The sequence below is a fragment of the Pinus tabuliformis genome, chromosome J (genome assembly GCF_031772625.1).
Source record: "Pinus tabuliformis cultivar Carrire ecotype Pingquan chromosome J, CPIR1, whole genome shotgun sequence".
Classification (NCBI taxonomy): Eukaryota; Viridiplantae; Streptophyta; class Pinopsida; order Pinales; family Pinaceae; genus Pinus; species Pinus tabuliformis.
In genome coordinates, this window is record NC_142295.1 from 537,316,867 (window position 1) to 537,336,730 (window position 19,864).

At 42.1% G+C, this 19,864-nt stretch overlaps 1 protein-coding gene and 1 pseudogene across 2 annotated transcripts in view; one reads left to right on the top strand and one right to left on the bottom strand.

The window, feature by feature from the left end:
• The window catches only part of LOC149228129 (DHHA1 domain protein), a 377,957-nt gene that overhangs the window by 306,542 nt on the left and 51,551 nt on the right, over positions 1-19,864 (top strand). The window lies entirely within an intron of this gene.
• Positions 295-18,671, bottom strand: LOC149228132 (uncharacterized; annotated as a pseudogene).

Sequence of the window (19,864 nt, forward strand, 5' to 3'; positions counted from 1 at the left end):
ACCGTCCGATCAAACCTCATCGCGATCGGACGACAGTCGTACCTTTCCTCGCCGAAACCTGCATGCGCATTAACCTGCGGGGGCGGCAATTTTCATTTGCCACACGTCGTATTTTGATTGGATCGTTGGCCCTTGTACGTATACCACTGAACCCCTGTGGGCGGTGCGGGGAATACCGCTTACCGCCTACCTGTACGTCTCCCGCGCATTATCATCTGCGCATTTTTCACGTGCGACGATCGTTGGATCCGCTGCTCTTTGATCCGACGGCTCACATTCATCTTCCATTTATGGCTATGTCGAAATAATGAGTAGGCGATCTAATAGATCAATGGGTATACCATGTGGAGACTTGTAATTTGTTCCACGGATTTTTGTGATGCCACGATTTGTTGCAACAACCAATATCGGTGCCATCTCATTCTCTAGAGCACGATTCAAAAATGAGAAGCATTCAATGTCAAGCATATGGACTTCGTCAATAAAAAGCACACCTGGTACAATTTCAGCTTTGCCTTCTTCCCTCCATTCAGCAACTTTACTGTCAATTTGTTCCCTCACTTCAGAACGGATCTCTCTAGTATCTCCTGTAAAGAGGGCCAGAAACCCTTGCGTCCTGCTATTGATGACATCGATCTCATGCAGTGTAACGCAATGCACCACTTCTTTGCGTTTCTGAAGCTCTCCATTCGGGCACTGTACGAACTTGGTTTGCGGCCCCATTGCATCATAATCCCTGGACCTCGCAAAAGACTGCCCCAACTTTGTAATCTTCCCAGAAGCTTTATCGATCGCAATCACATCCCCACTCTGGACCTTCTCCTTGCTCAAACCTTTGTTCATCTTGCTCCCCAAATCATACATAGTCTCCATCTCTGTCGTCTATCTGCTCCTCGAATATTGCCATATTGACATCAATGACAATTTGTGTCCAACAGGGGTCTGTGCTAAAAAAGAATCCTAAGAATTCATTTTCTAAAAGCTTAATGGAAACCCTAGATTATACTCTTGACTACTTTTAATGGTACTTGTCAAGCAAATGTTGCAGATATATAAAGATGATCTTATGTAAAAGGAAACCCTTCTATTGTGGCTTTCTATTATCTTAAGTATTCTATTTTGATTTCCTCAATATTGTTGCTTGAATATTTTCTTTAAAAGGAAAGTCTGCAGTTATACTCTAAAGGTTAAGAGGGAGCTTGCAACAAGAATTATGGCTTGATTCAAAAGAAGCTTTCAATGAAGAAACCCTACAAGGTTTGTAAAAGAAGCAACTCAAGGAATGTAAAATATTTGTAGTAAGTCTTTTCATTAAAAGGTATAATCATTTTGAGATTTTCTTTAACTCTTTCATGTCTAGGATTTGCTATAGAATCATTAAGATTCTATATTGTTAGGGCGATTAATCTCTAAATTAAATGAACCATCTCTTTACCCTAGCTTTTTGATGCTTAGGGTATGCTAATGATGAAACCCTAGTTTTCTTAGGGTTTAGAACTCATGATGAAATCCTACTCTCTTGATGTTTAGGGTTTTGATAATGTTATGAAACCTTAGAGTTTTATGGTTTGATGAATTATGGTTTATGGCAAAACCCTTGTAATAATTAACGGAGGATCCTAGGAATGAAGCCCTAGGTGTGTATGCTTCTGCTTGATTGAAACCCTAGCTTTGTTTAGTTATTTATCTAACTTTGAAATTTTGATGTTTGTGTCTATGGTTTACGAAAAAAACCCTAGTAGAGATCGATATAAGTTTGTAGGGCTTGTTAATGGAACCCTAGATATAAAATGCTTTCACTATGATTGGAATTCTAACCTAATATAGTTGTTGATATATAAGATGAATGGAATCTAGGGTTTATGACAAAAAACATAGCATATATAGATGTGAAAGTCTAGGGGATGAAAGATGTAACCGTTGTTGTCCTAACTAGTTTTTGGTTTTGGATATATAAAAGTTCTATTGTTTCCCTATATGTTCCCATTGTAATGACTCGCTAACCCTATATTGTTAAAGTTAACTTCATGCTCTTGCATATTTGCGTTTGGGTGTACTTGTTATTGAAGATTTGTAGGTACATAATCTTCAAGATGTTGAAGATGTTAATTTGGGGTACATCGGATGTGCTCCAGCCCTCAAATTTTGTAGGGAGGCTTGGGCACATGTATTCCAAAGAACCCATAAAGCGTTTTGGGAAATTCCACCAAAAAACGATGTTATTAAAATAATTAATATTTTTTAATGGGACCTTGAGTTTAAACTTTAGGAAATTAAAAGTATTAATGGGTATTAATCTAATTGTGGGTGTAACTTCTAGAAGAAGACGAGAATCAAGATAAAATGATCCTATCCATTGATTAGCTTTTAATCTGGATCGTTGAATGTCAACGAGAAGATTATTTAAGGGAGCTTGAGGGTCATTTGGAAAACACACTGAGAGATAAACAGATCGAATTGTTGAAGTGTGAAGTTCTCAGGAGGAAGTTCTGATCGAGGAGATTTCTTGTAGCTGAGGGGCAAGGATAACGTCCAGAGAGAGATTTTCTTAGTCGGAGAATCATCAACAAAGAGAGGCAGAGAGTGATCCAGTAGACTAGATGCAGAGGCTGGCGCAAGGCAATGAAGGGCCACACAGAGGCAACACAGAGGATGAGAGAGAGTCCAAGATTTTGCTGGGGAGAGTCAGTTTCAGAAGCCGGGAGTTGGGGTGTGAGACCGAGAGGCTGAGAGCAGAGACCCTAGGGCAAATCGATTAACAAACTGGATGACGCAGTGCCTAGAGAGGTTGACGCAGGGACTGCTTGAGAACTGCGTAGACGGTGTAGGGCTTGCTAGAGGCACTTCATCTATAGTCTGGATCAGCGAGATTTTTCTCAGTGATTGTGTGAGGTAATCTCACAAATCTTTTTGCCAATATTTCTCTCTGTAACTGAATAATCAGAGAGGTATTCAGAGATGTATTCCTAATTTGCTACTAAATGATAATAAACCCTCATATCTGCTGCATTGGTTTTCTCGCATTGGGTTTTTTCGGGGACATTTGTCCAAAAATAACGGTGTCTATCGTGTTGTATTTTGTTTCTTGCTCAGTCTCTTATTCCCGCATAATATTTAATTAAGTGAAGACTGCAGTGTATGTATTATGATATTTTTTGTAGGAAACAAGTAATTTGTTTAAAGGAATTTAACAAATAGGAGTAATATCATCAGTTGCTGCAGTCGGGATTTCGATTAGGGAATTTTCACATGGTATCGGAGCTGCAGGAGAAGCAAGAAGAGCAGAGCTGGTAGATCCAGCGTTGAGCAGAAGAGGGAGATTGAAAAATTGTAGGACGCAGTAGTTCGAAACCCAGAGGGTTTGCATAGTCCTAGTCGGAAGGCTAATTTTCAAGTCAGTCTCTCTCTGAGTGAGTCCACTATGAAAAATCTTGAATCTAACACATCAAAAACCCCTACTGCAATTACTGGTTTACAATCTCCTACTTGTTCTTTCGATTAGCAAGTTATTTAATTGGATAAACATCGAAGTAAAAACTATTGCAACCTTCACAGATATACAGATTATGCACTGAAATAAACAGAAACAATAACACAAGGGACACTATTATCTTTGGACAATCATCCCTAGAAAAACCTAATTCGGGAAAACTGGTGTAGCATATAGAGGGTTTGTATTATTATGCAGATTTCGTGAATACATCTAGGGTACCAGAAATGGCTCACCCAACAGAGAATATCCTTGGCAGTAGTACCTCTATCCGAAGACAAATATTCCAGCAAATCAACAACTGGATGATCAAACCCCATAGCGACTCTGGTTGTTCCCTATGCTGGACAACGAAAGTTGCTCTAGTTAGTGCTCAAGAACTGCGTCACTCCTCCAGGAGCTGCGTCACCCTATCAGAATCTGTTGATCCGCTCCCGGTCTGTCCCACAAAATCTCCCCAGCGATGCCTCTGAAGCCCCTCTACGACTTCTGCGTCAGTCTCTATGGTTTCTGTGTCAGCTCCTATGGCCTCTGCATCAGCCCTTCTAGGGCTTGCACTGTCTCTCCCAACACTGCACTACCTCTCTGCTATGTATTCTTCGGCCTCTTGCCGAACTACCGCTCACTGCAACTGATCACTTGCTTGATTTCCTCAGCAAACCTCGCCCCGGAAAATCGAACTGACTGATCTCTCTTGGTGTATCTACAACTGACCCTCAAGTCTCCTCTTATACTTTTCCTGTTGACGATTCAACAGCCGAGATTAAGTCCCTAATCAACAGCTAAGATTAGAACTGGTTTGATCCTCGTCACTTAGAACTTTCTCACCCATTTTATATCAATTCACGTTAATATTTTTATTTTCCTAAGTTTAGACTTAGGGACCCATTAAAAATATTAATTATTTTAATATCTCTTCATCCGAGTGGAATTTCTCCAAATGATTTCTGGGTCTTGGAGATCTCATGCGCCTTAGCCTCTCCACCAAATTTCATGGCTAGAGCACATCCGATGCTACCCAAAATCAACACTCTCTCTTAGCGGGGAATGTGCTCTAGCAATGCTTCACCATAGAAGCATCACATTGATCTTTTGCATCGGTCCTCTGTGTTGATGCTTGGCCTGTTGCCCTACATCCACTACATTGCTGCTTCCTGTACTGCTGCCCATGACACTACCGTTGCCATTGCTACATCTATACTGCAGGGCCCTCTCAACATGCTGCATCATACAGCCCATAGCACTGGCACTGCTAACTGTTGCAGTGCAACTCAGTTACCGAGAAGTAAGTCACTGACTTCACCCAAACACTGAGATATTGGTCAGTTTGGAAGCCTCGTGATGTTGAAGCTACCTCTGCTGCTATTCTGTGCTCCCTTTGCTGCCACTGCGCTGCTGCAACCTCTTTTGTGCCTCTCGCACTGCTGCAACCTCCACTGCGCTGCTACAGACTTCTGCACTCTAGCACTACCTTGTTGCTCCATCACACCTTGCTCCAACCAACACCTGTCATCATGCTACTGCCATTAACAGCTCCCGTAGCCGTATGTGATCCAAGAGTTTGGGCACCTCAAGGATCCTACACGTATTTTGTAGTCCTCTTGACTACAGCTCTATGTCTCCCCACCTCTTCTTTAGAATCACATGAGAACTCATGGCACAATCATCATCAACCTCAACATCCTTCTCCGCCTTTGCTGGAGAAACCTTTGAGTCGGAAGCTTCTCCCTTGCCTTTTCGCCTGGGGCACTGAGAGGCATAATGTCCCAGCTCCCCACAGTTGAAGCATTTGACCTTGGAGATGTCTTTCTTCTTCCTCTTCTATAGCCCTTGCTGTCCTGCTAATGTGAGAGTTGCATCCTCCTCGTCCTCCTTCTTGATTTGAACTCCCTTACCTCTACTCCCCGCCTTAGTCAATCTCTTGAGTTCTTCCTGTCAAAGAGCTGCCCACATCTCCTCCCAACTAGGGAGAGTTGCTCTACCCAAAATGCTTTGGACCAACATTTTCCACTCCTCGAAGACTGCATTTAGGGCAGTCTTGACCATGAACTCTGGATCCAGTGTAGACCCCACGGAAGTAAGTTGGTCGAGAATTCCTTGCAACCCGAGAAGGAAAGGATCTATCTCCTCTCCTCTCTGCATTTGATATGACCTTAGCTGATTCTCCAATAACATCTTCCGCTGCACGGAAGAGCCCTTGTATAAGGTGGTTAGCGTCTGCCACATCTTCCTTGTGTTCTTCTCAGCGATACGTGGTATCACATGATCCTTGACCCCATCTAGGATCATGCATTTTGCCTTTGCCTAGGCCTCCTCATACTTCTAATTTGCATCAGGATCAACTAGGACAACTATTGTTCTTAAGGCATAGTCCTTGATGCGATGTTTATCCAGGATTGCTGAGATCTTGGCCTTCTAGATGACAAAATTGGAAGCCTCGTCCAATCTGTCTTGATCCCTCAATCTGTTTATTGCCATCTCTGCTCCTCTTTTCTAGACTCCCTCTGAGTCTTGATTTCCCTCTCGGAAATCCGTTGGCCAACTGTCGAATCCCTCCTCTCCAATCCTCCTTTGCCGCTGTAACCTGAATCTAGATTTCTTGACTAGAAATCTGTCGAGGTGGTGCTCCCCTTTATGTTGGATTAGTTTCCTTAGACACTATTCTGCACTGATAGAAACAACGTCCCACCAACTCCTCAAATCGAAATTTGCTTAGCTCCCTTAGCCCCGACAACTGAAGAATCTGAGCCCTTATGGCTCTGTGCAATCATAGTGAGAGCTGGATCAGCTCCTTCTGGCCTCTGTGCTAATCCTTCTTGGCTCAGAAAGATGACTTGGCACTATGTAAGTCTGATCTGCCTCCCTCTGCCTCTGCGTTGGCCTGGACAACTGACGCAACTATTGTGTGGGCTCCTCCCAGCTACTGTGTCACCTTCACCTGACTTAGAGTGTTGACACTGGCACTATGTGATCCTCTACGTTACCTTCTCTACATTGCATCACTCCTCCTTCTGTGTCTCTGGCTCTAGAACAACGCTGTCACTTGGGACAATTGCTTTTTTGCTTAAAATTCTCCGGATTTCTTGGTTGGTGTCTTCAATCGCCTATGATCTACAATCTCTCTGATACCATGTGAAAATTCTTGAATTTAACACATCAGAACCCCTACTGCAATTACTGGTTTACAATCTCTTGTTCTTTCCATTAACAAGTTATTTAATTGCATAAACATCGAAGTAAACACTATTGAAGCCTTCACAGATATACAGATCATGCACTAAAGAAACAATAACACAAGGGACACTGTTATGTTTGGACAATCGTCCTTGGAACAACCCAATTCGGGAAAATCGGTGTAGCATATAGAGGGTTTGTATTATTAAGCAGATTTCATGAATACAACTTGGGTGCCAGAAATGGCTCACCCAATAGAGAATATCGTCGACATTAGTACCTCTATCTGAAGACGGATATTGCGGAAAATTAGCAACCGGATGATCAAACCCCACAACGACTCCGGCTGTTCCATATCCTGGACAACAAAAGCTGCTCCAAGCACTGCTCAGGAATTGTGTCACTCCTCCAGGATCCGTGTCACCCTATCTTGACTCAGAATCTGCAGATATGCTCCCAGTTTGCCCCACAGAATCTTCCCAACGCTGCGTTTGAAGCCCTCTACAACTTTTGTGTCAGCCTCTATGACCCTCTGTGTCCTCTGCATCAGCTCCTGCAGCCTCTGCGTCATCCCTTCTAGGGCATGCGCTATCTCTCCCGACACTGCACTGCCTCTTTGCTATGTATTCTTTGGCCTCCTGCCGAACTGCCCCTCACTGCAATTGATCACTTGCTCGATTTCCTCAGCAAACCTCGCCCCAAAAAATCTTACTAACTGATCTCTCTTGGTGTATCTCCAACTGACACTCAAACCTCCTCTTATACTTTTCCTGTTGATGATTCAACGGTCGAGATTAAGTCCCTAATCGACGGCTAAGAGTGGAACTGGCTTGATCCTCATCACATAGAAATTTTTCACCCATTTTATATTAATGCACATTAATATTTTTATTTTCCAAAGTTTAGACTTAGGGACCCATTAAAAAGACTAATTATTTTAATATCTCTTTATCCTAGTGGAATTTCTCTAAACGTTTTCTGGGTCTTGGAGATCTCATGTGCCTTAACCTCTCCACCAAATTTCATGGCTAGAGCACATCCGATGCTACCCAAAATCAACATCGACAAAGAGGAAGGACTCTAAGTTCGAAAGTTTGTTGGGGTAGAGGGAGCAACGCTGAAGCCTCAACGTGAGGAGAAGCTGGTGGGACACAGATTTTCAGCAGGTAGATTGTTGGGCTGAAAGACGTCAGAAGAGAGAAGAGTAACACAGTGAGGGAACTTTTTCTCGGCATACTTCCCTCCGAAAAGTCCGTTTTCTCATTCATTGAGCAATCATACTGAGAAGGAGAGAGGAGATTTTCGACATTTGTGGTAGAGATGGCAACCAGTGGCTTGAGGGATCAGATAGGTTTGACGAAGCATCCAACTATGTCATCTGGAAGGCTAGAATGTCATTCCTTCTAGATGAGCATGCCCTCAAGACATATGTCGACAACGTGGTGGTTGACCCTGCAGATCCAGATGCGTTGCAGAAATACTGAGTTGAGATGGCGAAGGCCAAGAAGATGATCCTGGATGGAGTCAAGGATCACATGGTGTATCATGTTGCTAGCGGAGGGACTACTAAGGAGATGTGGGATGCCTTGGCCTCGTTATATTAGGGATCTTCTGAGCAGTGAAAGATGTACTTGGAGCAGAAGTTGAGATCTTCTCAAATGCAGAAGGGAGAGCATGTGGATCCATTGCTCACGAAGCTGGAGGAAATTTGTGATGAATTGTCTGCTACGGGGCATACACCTCAGATTTAGAGTTGGTTAGATTGGCCCTCAATTTTGTCTCAGATGAGTATCAAGTCTTTGTCTAGAGTATCATGGGCAGAGCAACATTGTCGAATTGGGATGAGATGTGGGTAGCTCTAAAACAAGAGGAGCTGAGGAGAGACTTAGTCAAGGTCAAACATGATAGAAACAACAACAGCAGTGGGTTGAAGCCCAAGGCGGAAGAGGATAATGCAGCCCTTGCATCGAAGGGACAACAACAACAACGGAGGCGTAAGAAGGACATCTCGAAGATAAAGTGCTTCAGGTGTGGTGAGATGGGTCACTACACAACTCAGTGTCCTCTCAATAAGAAGGACAAGGATGAGAAGCACGATCCGAAGGCTGTGCCCGCGAAGATCGAACAAGAAGAGTTCTCCATGACATCCGAGATACCTTCAGGAGAGAGGTGGGCTGATTTGGAGTTGTAGTTCGAAGGAGCTACAGATGGACAGGATCCTTGAGGAGTCCACCTCTTGGATCAATACCTTGCTATGGGAGCCCAGTTTTGCAGTAGCAAGATGGACTAGTGTCAGTTGGTGCCGAGGACTGTTGGGGAGACAGTTGCAATGCCTAGAAGCGCTAGAGTTTGAACAACGCAAAGCAGAGTTGGCAGTAGTGCAGATGACACAGAGTAGAGGTCAGCAGCAACGCAGTAGATTCAAAGGGTCTGTGCAGAAATTAGCAATAGTCAGGCTTCAACATTCACGCGGTATCATATTGAACACAGTTAGTTCAGTATTTTGGATGTTTTTCCGTTGTTGATGGAGTAGCAACAACAGTGTGCAATGCAGTGGCAGTGGCAGTGGTAGTGCTAGCAGCAGCACAGATGCAACACTTTAGAGGAAGTTGTAGTACGGATGTAGTGTTAACAGTGGCAGTGTCAACAGGAGTGCAGTAGTTGGTGGACAGCATGTCAGACATCAGCAGCGCAGAGGAAGATGCTTCAGAATCAGAGTAGTATGCAGTAACGTATATTGCTAGAGCACATTTCTCGATAAGAGGGAGTGTTGATTTGGGTAACATCGAATGTGCTCTAGGCCTCAAATTTTGCAGGGAGGCTTGGGCACATATATTCTAAAGAACCTAGAAAGCATTTTGGGAAATTCAACCCAGAAACGATTTATTAAAATAATTAATATTTTTTAATGGGACCCTAGGTCTAAATTTAGGAAATTAAAAATATTAATGGGTATTAATCTAATTGTGGGTGTAACTTCTAGAAAAAGACGAGGATCAAGCTAAAATGATCTTAGCAATTGATTTAGATTTTAATCTGGGCCGTTGAATGTCAACGAGAAGATCATTTAAGGGAGCTTGAGTGTCATTTAGAAAACACATCGAGAGATCAAGAGATTGAATTCTGAAGTGAGAAGTTCTCAGGAGGAAGTTTTGATCGAGGAGATTTCTTGTAGTTGAGGGGCAGGGATAGCATCCAAAGAGAGAGATTTTCTCAACCGGAGAATCATCAAAAGAGAGAGGCAAAGAGTGATCCAGTAGCCCAGACGTACAGGCTGACGCAAGGCTAAGAAGGGGCAATGCAGAGGGTGAGAGAGAGTTCGAGATTTTGCCGGGGAGATTCAGTTTCAAAAGTCGGGAGTTGGGGTGTGAGACCGGGAGGCTAAGAGAAGAGACTCTAGGCAACAAATTGATCAACAAACTAGGTGATGCAGTGCCTAGAGAGGTTGACGCAGGGACTGTGTGAGGACTGCGCAGACAACATATGGCCTGCTAGAGGCACTTCATCTAGAGTCCGGATCAACTGGGATTTTTCTCAGTGATTGTGTGAGGTAATCTCACAAATGTTTCTACTAGTATTTCTCTCTGTAACTGAATAACTGGAGAGGTATTCAGAATTTGCTAGTAAATAATAATAAACCCTCAGATTTGTTGCACTGGTTTTCCCGCATTGAGTTTTTCCGGGGACATTTGTCCAAAAATAACGGTGTCTATTGTGTTGTATTTTCTTTCTTGCTCAATCTCTTGTTTCCGCATAATATTTAATTAAGTGAAGGCTGCAGTGTATGTATTACGATATTTGTCGTAGGAAACAAGAAGTAATTTGTTTAAAGGAATTTAACAAAAAGGAGTAATATCATCAATTGCTGCAATAGGGATTCTGGTTAGCGAATTTTCACAAAAGATGCTTACCTGATGATGATGTTGAGCATGATGGAAAGAGGGAGTTGTAAGAATCATAATGGCATTAAAGATTGATAGATAACCTGGTTGCCTTGAGATGTTAAAAGGATTAATATTGTTAAATAATGAATCCATATAGGTGAGGATAGTTTTAAATAGAGGAGGAATGACCTATTATAGAGTTTTATGAACCCAAAACTCTATAACAGGTCATTCCTCCTCTATTTAAAAGGATTACTATTCCTAAAAGAGTGAAGTTTTTGAAAGGTCAAAATTCTCCAACAACATGATCATGTGAAAGAAAGAGCCTATGTGGTTGGAAGAATAAAGTTGTTGATGAATTTATCCATTAGTTAAAGCTTGAAGAAAATGTATATCTCCCCAGTTCAGAGGGAGGGCATATTGTGATAGCTCTAGTAAAAGACCTTTAAGAAAGAATGAGATATGCGAATGGCCAAAGCACTACAAAATGGTTATTCGTAATTGATGAAGTTACAAACAAGACTTGGATATGTTGAAGAGTGCTGAGGTTGAGATTGGTGCTACTAGAAATATTAAAGTAGGAGGCTTCCAACGAAATGTGTTGTTGACCTAAGTAGCATCAGAATATTTGAAGACCCCAAAGGTTTGTGCTAATCTTTGAAATTTTGTTACTAATTGGGGTTGTGATTGTACATGTTAAATCTCTCCATAAGAAGGTTGAACATTCTGGAAGTGTGCTTGGACTAGTGGATATATGTAATTCGGTCATAGGGAGGAGTGTGAGGCTTCAAAGTTGCAGGATTGGGAAAGGTCGAAGGAGGACAACATCGGGCAAGTGTTTCCTCTTGGATCATTACCTTGGATATGGGGGCCCACAGTATTCAATAGAAGGGAAATCGAGATGTCAGCAAGGCGGAGTCAGATATTGAGGGATAATACATATCTAGTTGTAGTCAGATACTAGAGGGGCGTAGAGACAGTTGGGCGTAGTAAGATACCCGATAGACAAAGCAAAGCTAGTTGCAGTTAGAGACTCATGGGACAGTTGCAGGGACATTAGATCAATTTTCAATTATAGTAGTTGCAGTAGCATGAGATTAGATGTAGCATACAAAGTGTTCGTTGTATTGTAGTGCAGCGAGGCACAGTGTAGCGTTAGCATTAGTGCAGATGCAGAGTGGTTCAACTACAAGGGTAGCAAATGAATTAGAGTATGCGTAGTAGCTAGATGGACAGTGACAGGTTGTTGCAGATGTCAGAAATTGTAGCGTGGTCTAGCTACAAATGGGAGATGTTTATGAGAGAACACCTTCCTCACTAAGAGGGAGTGTTAGATTTTGGTAGCATCGAACAAGTGTTCTAGTCTCGATTTGTGTCTAAGAGACTAGGGAACATGAGATCTCCAAAACCGAGAAAAGGTTTCGTGAGATAAACTTTTGAAACGCCTTAATTAAATTAGTTTATCAATAATTAAAAAAGCCTAAGCCTAACTTAGGAAAATTGATTAATTAATGGGAAATAATTTAAGGATGATTTTGAATTCTCTAAAGGCTCACACGAATCAAGTCTGAGATGATCTTAGTCGTTCATGAGGATCTAATCATGGTCGTTGAAGCTCCAACGAGAGATTATAAGAGCAAGTTGATGAGATGGTGATAGACACAATTGCAAGAGCAAGAGTAAGGCAAATCAAGCTATCCAATGCACAAAGATTCAGCGAGGGAAGAGTTTGAGCTAGAGAGAGAACATCGAAGAGAGGGAGCAACAGAGAAAATTCCAGAGGAGTTTCCCAGTAGTTTTCTAATGCTGAAGAGGCCGGAAAAGGGAGGTTGAAATCTTCTGCAGAGAAAGTCGTCCAAGAAAAGCGAGTTAGCCAGTCCAGTTGAGCGAGTTGTCTGGAAGGGTTTGTTTCATTTGTTGGAGGCTGGAAAGATCGTCTAGAAGGAAGAGCGAATTTTTCCAGAGGCAGGAGGATGCTAGACGACCTAGTTTGAGGCTCGAATCAGGGACCGTACTGTTGGAAAATCAAGATACTTATAGATTATAGTTGACTTTCCTTACTAGATAATTACTTGTGATATTAGTTGGCCTTTTATTACTTATTATTTCTTGTTCATCAAGCAATTACCAAAACAATGAATATCACAAAGAGACAAAGTTAATACAAGATATAGGCTCCAAGCCAAGGAAAAACCCCTCCAAGGGGAAAACCCAAAAATAATACTTCTCTTCTTATAAAATCAGTTCAAAATGAGACTTCCAAGACCCAAAGACAAGCCAAAGTGTGAAAATTCCTTGAAATGCTGCAATTGGAATTAATTCTCCTAACTGATTATTCAGTTTATTAATTTTCTCATTGGTATTGAATTAATCACACTGCAATTTCTTCACAAAATAAAATAAACGCTGCGGAAATAAAAATATTGGAAACCGAGAAATGCTAGCACACATAAAAATGACACAATTATTTTTGGACAAATGTCTCTGGAAAAACCCAATGTGGGAATACTTGTGCAATAGCTGAGGGTTTTTATTATTATGTAGCAATGAGAAATTCTTGGTACAATTGAATGCCTAAAATAGGTGATCCTCTACAAGATAAACTGGCCACAAAAATTAGTGAGACAAATTTCGTCTCACCCGACACTAATCCAGCTCCACAACTGACACAAATAGGCTACACAAAAGCCCATGCGTTAGCCTCTGCGTCACCCCTGTGCAGGCCCTTGAACGCTCTGCCTGGAAATTGCAACTGATCAAGTCGTCTGCCTAGTGCAGCCTCTGAGACTGACTCACTAACCCCTTCCGGAAATTCTCTTGGCCTCCAGCAATTGAATCTACCCTTTGTCTGGCCGAATTGAACTCTGCCTCTGAAGCTTCTGCACAGGCCCTGCGCAACCCCACTGAGGAAACTCGGTCCTCCTGTAGGTGACTCTCTGGAACTAGAAAACTTCCTCTAGACTCATTGTCTCTTCCCCTCTCTGTCTCTGTATCCCCTCTCTGGCTCGAACTCTTTCGACAAAATGTTGCTCTTTGGAAAATCGAACTTCCCAAGGAAACTCGCTCTCCAAGTGTGTTTCTCCATCTACCCATCGACCTCTTCTTATAATCTCCAGTTGGGACTCCAACGACCAAGATTAAAACTTAATCGATGGCTGAGATCAATGTTACTTGGGAGCGGGAGCAGAAGCGGGGAGCGGAAGCGGGGAGCGAGAGCGGGGAGGGAGCGGGGAGCGGGAGCGACCATTTTCAGAAGCTCCCGGTTTGGGAGCGAATCCGGGAGCGATTTTTTAAAATATATATATATATATATATATATTTTTAATTTTTGATACATATATGTCAACAAAAACATGTAGAATGATGAATTAGACATAAAAAACATAAAAGAACATAGATTGATCATTGAACCATATCACATCAATCATCTAGAAATTATAATTGTCATCAACCATGTCCACAAGTTAGTAAAATACATATTACAACTGCAACATATTGAGTCTCATGAATCATGATTCATCAAATTCAATCTTAAAGTTTCAACTTCAAGCTTTCAAAATTGAAAATTCAATAACATTTATCATCATTGATCACCAAACTTGTACTTGTAAGCTAAGTTTAACCATTACAAGAAGTAATATCTAAGATATTTCTAAGTCCTAACTTCTAACTGTTAACATGATATGAAATGTTATAAATTTATAAAATGAAACATGAATAATGAAATGAAATGAAACAACTTTAGTCTTTCACGAAGCATCATATTCATAATTCACATCATTACCAATGAGTTATAATTGCCAAGGCCCAACTTCAAACTTCAAATTTTCATTGTCACAGTGATATATTGTTTACAAAAAATATCATTATGATATGAAAGAGTCAAGAGTCAAGGACTCAAAACTCAACAGTTATGAAAACTAAAGTCTAATAGAAACTAAAAAAGACAAGTAAACTGTAAATCTACAAGTGGCCCTTGCCACGAGAGTCTCCAGGAGTATAAGCAGGTCGTGGTGGTCTTCTAGGAGTCTCCCGCACAGACCGACGACCAGAACTAGAACCTCCACGTGAGGGTGTAGATGGAGGTGGTGACAGCGAAGGAACAAGACTCGGACCTCAAGCACTGCTACTGGATGGTGGAGGTGGAGGTGGAGGTGGCATGGCTACTGCAACTGCTTCATCTTCATCCCTTACAAGTTCCTCTTCCAGTTCTTCAATATGTACAATGCCATCCTTCAAATTGTCATCCTCTGAGTGATTGTCCCAAATTTTATATGTGGGATCCTTATAAGCCCAATCACAGTAATGACTCAACAACCTCAAGTTGTAGTGCACATAAACCAAGCTTTCTGCTCGGTTTTCATTGAGTCTGTTTCTTTTCACATTATGTATGTAGCTGTAGGTGCTCCAACACCTCTCTACAGAAGAAGTATTTACAACCTGTGAAAGAACTCTTTTTGCCAATTTTGGCAAAAGTCCGTGGCCGCCATATGTTTCCCACCATGTGAGAGTATCAAATCTATCTCTGTCGTCCATTGCATGGAAGTTACCATACAAACCAGTGCCATTGAAGTATCTGCCTATTTCAAGGCGCACAGTTGCACATTCCTCCCGGTCAGGTACCAACTTTTCTAATGCTTCCAAATATCCTTTAGTTACCTCTGGATCTAAATGGGGTTTGGTCCTAACCCCACCCCCTGCTGCAGGTTGGCCCAACCAAGATGTAGAGTAGTATTTTGGCGTAAGGATATACACCAAGCAATGTAGTGGAAGATTAAGCCTATTCCACCGTTCACACACACAATCATGAATCAGTTTGTACAAGTTGGGATCTCTATTATGAACAATATCTTTTATTTCCCCCAACATGGTATCCATTTGCTCATACACCTCGCCAATCACTGGTTTGTCTGTATCTGCAAACCGAATCATGTGATAAATGGGCTTGGTGAAATCCAATACTTGCCTCATACTTGTCCAAAACTGACCATCAAGAGCGGCCTCCTCCACCATTTCAAAACCTCCCATGTCAGCTGCATTTGTAGCCTTTTCCTTTAATACCTGCCAATGTGGACTTGATACCATGCTAGCTAATGCCTCTCTTACCTTCAAAAGGCGCCTGAAGGTGAGGTAATAGCTACCAAATCTGGTCTTCGCAATCTTCAACAACTCCAATCTCGAGTGATTGCGGAAAAGGCCATGGGTATTGCTATGATTTGTAATAAATTTTATCATTTGTTTGCCTTTCTTGTACAAATCACCAATCCATTGGTATTGTTCATTTTTGTTCTTGACAATATCATGCAACAGAAGGTTCAATGTGTGAACCAAACATCCAGGCCAAAATATGTTGGGGTATTTATCCTCAATAATTGCTCCCGCTGCCTTACAATTAGGAGCATTATCAGTGATGACTTGGATGACATTGTATGGGCCAATACGTTCAATTGTTTCAAGTAATGCTTCTACAATGTTGATTGCGGTCTTGAACTTGTCTGAGTAATCATGTGCAGTTAGAAAGATGGGACCACTAACAAACACAGCAAGAACACTTATCAATGGCTTGCCTTTTACATTTGTCCATCCATCAGATACAATGGACACCCCATGGTCAGTCCAAGAACTTGTCATTCTATTCAAAGAATGTGATATTTTTGCTTTTTCATGATCAAGGCCAACGGTTCTTGCCTTGTCATACCCAGGGCTCTTGTATCCTTTAGGGGCATCATTTATCGCAGAAACCATTTCGTGCCAATAAGGTGAGCGAAGAACATTGAATGGTATCCCACATGCATAGAGAAACCTGTAAACCTTTGAATCCACATCATTCCTACACCCCTCATCAAGGAAATCTGATATGGTTCTACGCCTTAAAGATGATGACCCTGTGCCTCCATATCCATTGCCTTGGGAGGATGCTGAAGGAGTTCTTTGTGATTGTGAGCTTGGTTCAAAGAAACCCCTTGATTTTTTTGATCTGTATTGGGCTTCCTCCTCTTCCCTTATGTATTTGGCTCTATCCGCTGCTGACACCGCTGTACAAGTTTTGATTCCTATTTGTTTATCTCCATCCAATGGCCTTTTCCCACAGAGGTGTCTTCTAGCACGGGTGTATGAACCTGTGTAATCAGTGTTGCAATGGGGGCAATGAAATTTAGTGGTTCCACCCCCTCTCCCTGTTTCAGCCCTGTTAACATATTTCCACAATGGAGTTTGGTCTTGTTTAGTTTTTTGAGGGTCATGTTCACCTCCTCCAGCTCCTCCTGACCGGGGTTTTCACCAATTTGACTTTCTCCAGTTTTTTCATCCCCCTCTTCAGTTTGGCCCCTCCGTTTCCTACTCTCCAGCACCATAATAACCATAAAAGGCACCAGGAAGAGGAAAATGCCAAGAAATATAGCCAGGTTCATGGTGTTTGATGTTTGCAGGGTTTTGATTCTTGAATCTGCAAATTAATTTAATTTATTGGGATTAATTAATTTAATTTAAATTCATGATTTTTAAACTCAATAAACTAAATTAAATTAACTAAATTACTAGCTAACTAAATTAAACTAACTAAACTAACTAAATTGCTAAGTTACTTACCTCTGCAGACTTGCTCCTCGCTCCTCGGCACTTGCTCCTTGCTTCTCCTTGCTCCTTTGCTCTTGCTCTTGCTCAATGAAGTGATAATGAAATTTTTTTAGGCCCATTGGGCTTTTAAAACAAAAAAAAAAAATTTAAAATTGGATTTTTTTTGGCGTCCGCGGATTTTTTTTCCGCCGGATCGCTCCTGGCGCCCGTCGAAACGCTCCCGGAGCGATTTTTAATGCTCGGGAGCGATTGGGAGCGATCGCCGAATCTCTCCCGGCGCCCGTCGAAACGCTCCCTGAGCGATTTTTTAATGCCCGGGGAGCGATCGGGAGCGATCGCTCCCCGATCGCTCCCGGGCGTTAAAAATCGCTCCGGGAGCGACAGAGCGACCGCTCCCGAAAATGGCAGGGAGCGCAAATTTTTTTTCGGGAGCGCGCTCCCGAGCCGCTCCGGAGCCGCTCCCGGCCGGAGCGCGATTCGGGAGCGGGTTCGAGGGGGGGCGCTCCCCTGCAACTATGGCTGAGATCATCTCCAAGTCGATCCGTGTGAGTTTCTAGAGAATTCTCACCTTTCTCAATTAATTGCTATTAATTAACCATTTTTCCTAAGTTAGACCTAGGAATTTTTAATTATGGTCAATTAATTTAATTAAGCTATCTCTAGGTGGAATTTCAGAAATGATTTCTGGGTTTTGGAGAACTCTTGTGTTTTAGCCTCTCCACTAAGTCTTGAGACTAGGACTCCATCCGATGGTACAAAATCTAACACTCCCTCTTAGCAAGGAAGGCGTTCTTTCCAAACTGTCTCTGTAACATCCTCTAACCATGCTGCTAATGTTTGACAACTGTAGTTGCCTGCCACTGTCCACCAACCATTGCACAAACTCCATGTCATCTGCCAAATATTGTAGCTGAAAAATGCGGCATCTGTGCTGCTATTGACACTGCACTATACAACCTGTACTTCTGCCAACTCTACATCTTCATTGCAACTTAACTGACACTCCCTCTCAAATTTTGTTATTTCTGCTGTAACTACTGCAACTGAGAAGCATCCAAAGTATTAAATCAACTATGTCTCTATGCTGCAACTGTCTCCTGAGCATCTGACTGCTACTAGCCTCTGCACTGTCCATTGAGAAATTTGCATTGCTATTGATTTTGAACTGTGCCTCCTACACTGCTATCAACACTGCTTTGCACTCCTCAACATTTAGTTGCAACTAGTCTGCAACTATCACACTGAAACTAACTCCACCAACTAACATTGATCCTCTTGCTACTGAATATTGTGGGCCCCTGTAGCAAGGGTAATGATCCATGAGGAAACACCATCCGATGCAAACACCATCTGATGCTCACCTCACTGGACTTGCCCAAACCTCTCTGCAACTTTGGGACTAAAGCTCCATATCGCTTCACCTCACTCTTGGAGGTATCGCTGCAAACATGGCGAAATCTTCCTCTAGCCTGAAGGACAACTTGTCTATCTCTGCTGGTGCTGCCGCCTAATCCTGCTTCTCCTGCTTGTCCTTCCTCTGAGGACATTGAGTATTGTAGTGTGTTAAAATTGGCAACCAGGGCAAAACTTCATGTGGGTCATCTTATTCATGGCTAATAATATTTTTATTAGATTCCTCTCGTCGAGAGGTGTAGGGTTGATATAAAGATCATCCGATTCCAATAAGTATTCATGGAGATATGAATTTATTTTGATTATGGAATTATTATCAAGCCGACCTACAACTCATGTAGGCTCAGAAGCCCAACAGTCACATCTATTCAAACACCAACGTTGTGTATAAATATAAGAGGACTTTTCCTCATTTGCACTCACTGTTCTCATCACATCTCTCTCTCTCTACTGCGCAGAAATGAGTCTCTTCTCTACTGTGCAGAAATGGGTCTCTTTCTCACACATGTGAAGTCGGAAACTACTGAAGCTGCAACTGCAGAAGTAAAGATTGACCTGCGTGGCCTAGAAGATTTCCTCTTTGGAATTGCGTTGTAGGTTCATCTGAACCTCCTCTGAAAGCCACAACTTTTGGTGGTGGAATGAAGTCAATCCGACGAACGGTTTGCAAGATATCGACTACCCTAGTTTGAAGCCGGAAACTACTGAAACTGAAGCTGCGACTGCAGAAGTAAAGATTGACCTATGTGGCTTAGAAGATCTCCTCATCTAAACTACGTTGTAGGTTCATTTGAACCTCCTTTGGAAGCTGCAACTTTTGGTGGTGGAATGAAGTTAATCCAACGATCGGTTTTTGAGATATCGTCTGCCTTAGTTTGATAATGAAACCGCTAACGCTGATGCTGCTGATCTAGGGTTTGCTACTGCTGATATGAATCAGATTTATTGTACTATTTCTCTCTGCTGAATTATTGAAGATAAAAGAAGATTTGATCAAAGGGTTTCCCCACACATTGTGGGGTTTGTCCTTGGCTAGCCGCCACATCTTGTGTCTCTTGTATTGGCTTGTTTTTTGTTGATCGTTTAATGTTCTATTTTCACTTTACTTTATGTACATGTGATTGCTAATCTATGAAATATAATAAGAAAAAGAAGTAAACTGTTATAAGCATAGAACATATCATAAATTAACATGGTATCAGAGCTGAGGTGAAGACAAAGCTCGAGCAAGAGCAAGAGCAATCACCGAAGAGAAGATTGGCAAGGCTATCCTAAAAGAACGATGGGGTCTTCAACACTCTTTCCTGTCGAAGACAAGCTCCGTGAG